The following is a 3,352-nucleotide window of genomic DNA, read 5'->3' as shown; positions in this document are numbered from 1 at the left end:
TACAAGTTTTTGACCGCTGTGACGGAATCATTGTTAAACACTGTTGCCGTGTACGAACAATAAATGGATATTGTTCTCAAATGTTTATCTGACCGGAACAAGTGTGGAGTTTGACTACAACAAGATCGGAGTTGATGTTACCGCGATCAACAAGTACAATGTTAGCCGCTCAACGCGTCATAACAAGCAGCAACGGGTCAACGCTTAAACTAGTGCAGGGTTGAACTGGCTAGTATAGTGGAAGTGGATGGCAAGCTTCAATGCCATTATTATCAATGCTGATTCCCTTATTGCTGAAAAATGATATTATCTGTTTTTCAAAAGTTCCTTGCTCTTCAACCCTTTCTTCGGTATTGTTTGCTTCTGCAACAGCCCGGGCATATGATCGTGGCTTCATTTCCAACCCACTAATTATAACATCATTCATTCGACTGTATTGTTCCAAATCAGCCACACGATGTTCCAGGAAGGCTATTTGCTTGTCTTTCTCTACATTCTGTCTCTTCAATTCTTTAACCTCCCCCATTAAGTTCATTATTATTAGTTTTTGTTGTTGTGAGATTGTTGCTATCTCACCAGACATGAAATCCAAGGATTTCTTTATCTCCTCAAACTCCTCCTCTGTCGTGGATCGACTTTGCTTCGTATGTCTTTTCGACATCTCCGTTTACTCCGAACAATTTGATGGTCCGGCGTTGGAGTTCCAGCTCAGGAGTTGCAGCAGCTGCCCTGCTCTGTAGCCGCCAGTCAGATATTGTAGTGGGAACCCAGCGTAGCCGCAGCCGCTAGGTGTTATCTCAGCAACAGCAGCCCAGCATTGCAGCCTTAGCTCAGGTATGGAGACCCACCTCAGATGTTGTAGCCGCCTACCAGGTGTTGCCGCCGCAACCACCTCTCAGCGTTGTAGCCTCCGGTCAGGTGTTACCGCCACAGCAGCCTCTCAGCAACTGCCACAGTTTCAACAGGTTGGCCATCGAGAGAAACTGGAACCACTTTAAGGTCTTGTTTAGATAATTTAATTAGCTCTACATTCTTAAGAGAATGAAAAATTAATAATAAAGACTTTGCGGTATTCTGATTTAGTACTGTAATTATATTAGTTGTTTCCACCCCCACGCCACTAGAGGCAGTAGCAGGCCCGAAAAGATGCGACTAAGGAGCAGATTTAGAAGTACACCGAAAGCTACAGAATTTGGTAAAAACGGTGAGCTTTGCTGAAGTAATTAAAGACGCAAGTTCAAATCCATGCTGAGAGTGGAGCTCCTTCAATCAGTGCTCCTCCGCATTACAAGCAATGTAACGTGATCCTCTGCAGCAAGTGATAACAAAGCGGGGCGTCATCACGACTTTACACAGTGTGTCTTTATCTCCGCGGCAGAGGCTCCACCGAACCCCTGAGACCGACTCATCGAACCCCTGGAGTTCGATCGAACCCAGGTTAAGAACCACTGTCTTAAAATAAACAAAATAAATATTTTTTTTGTTGAAAACAGCCTTGTGTCTCAAATGAAAGTGTAAATCCTACTGCATCAAATGTGCTTTTTTCCACGCCATCATGTCTTCCTACAGCCCAACGCTGTAACAGAAGTCAGCTGTTATAAAACTTGCAATCTGGGTGTTGATAAAGGCTTTTAATTGTCAGCAACAATACAATTCTTTCATATCAGTTCTTAGTTGTACAAAATTGCATTGCAATCAGTCTGTTATCATCCAGTCATTGTTTGAATAACAGCTAATGGGTTTCTTATAAACCCCAGAGCTTTTCTGAACAGAAAGAGAAAGTAGGAAAACCTCTCTGACCTGTTTGTTCTTTCAGCAGCCTCAGTTAGTGTTTAACTCCACAGCAGCAGAAACACAGCAGAGGTAGGACTAGAAAAACTCTTTGCTTGCCTTTTTCATATGACTGTGCTCATAAGGGAATCTAATTTTTGTTTTAATACTCGTATGTAAAACACTGAATGCAATCGATGAATTGAAGACTAACTTCATATGTAGCTTTCTCTTTTTAAGTGAATGTATAATTATTGGCTTTGCACACTTATCTGAATAATTTTGAACTGACAAAGAACAGATAGGATGCAAGGTTCATTATATAATGGCTGCTAATATACGGTTAAGCCCAAAATTATTTATACTCCTCATAGATTTAGAGATATGGTGTTGGGTTAAAAAAAATAACCACTCACTGAGTGAGCAGCGAGTATCAAAGTCAGTCTACCAGANCCACTCACTGAGTGAGCAGCGAGTATCAAAGTCAGTCTACCAGAAAGGAAACGGGCAGAAATCCTTCAATGCAAACATGTTTACAAAATGAATGACGTAGAAATAAAAATACATTTGTCATGAAAAAAATGTGGGAGGAAAATACAGTTCAGCCTTAAGCTGCACTTTGATGGGACAAAGGTTACTGTATTTTCCGCACTATAAGGCGCACCTTCAATGAATGGCCTATTTTAAAACTTTTTTCATATATAAGGGCATAGAATGGACATATAGAATAGACGCTACAGTTAGCTATTTGTTCCGTACTCTACAAACGTGGATGTCTATTAATAAGGAATTGGTCCCCAAGTAAGCTGCCCCAGTCATTGTTTCACTCACGGTGTTGTGCCCAACTGCTTTCTGGGTAACACAGACTGACTGACACGTTGCCGCCGCAGTCTCTGTCTCTCTTAATTTCCCTCTTGTCTCTGTCTCCCCTCCCCCCGGCTTTAAATATATAGGGGCTTGTCCCTTGGAAACTCTAGTCGAAGCACCCCGGATGAATGCCTAAAGCCACTTTGTTGACATAAAAAATGTCAAAACAGTCTGACTCTGGTCGGCGAGGAGAGCTTCCTCGACTAGGCCGGGGAGTGGGACCTGCAGATGACCTGATTCTAGACGGTCGGTAGGTAGATAGGTCAGTCAAACTTTATTAACAAACCAGCATTCTGACAATTATCCCAGCATGCACCGCGCTCTTCTTCTTCTACGGGGGAAAATGAAGTCGGCGACTGCTGACCATAGTTGCTACACCTGTTGTGGCTCAATATTGGTCCATATATAAAGCGCACCTGATTATAAGGCGAACTGTCGGCTTTTGAGGAAATTGAAGGTTTTTAGGTGCGCCTTATAGTGTGGAAAATACGGTAATCCCTCCCTTTCCTGTTGTGAGTGAACCTCTCTTTGTTCATCACCAACAAGTTTCTCAATTGCTGACCTCAGATTATCTCATATCACTGCTACGAGTTTGTCACAATAAGGTTCTCTGTACCACTTAATTACTGCAACATTGTGGTTAAAAACACATTTTGTTGGTCAAAACAGCCTCTCAGTCTGGGTCANCATTTTGTTGGTCAAAACAGCCTCTCAG

Source organism: Poecilia formosa, unplaced genomic scaffold (assembly GCF_000485575.1).
Source record: "Poecilia formosa unplaced genomic scaffold, Poecilia_formosa-5.1.2 Scaffold491, whole genome shotgun sequence".
In the NCBI taxonomy this organism is placed as follows: domain Eukaryota; kingdom Metazoa; phylum Chordata; class Actinopteri; order Cyprinodontiformes; family Poeciliidae; genus Poecilia; species Poecilia formosa.
This window is presented reverse-complemented; position numbering follows the sequence as displayed.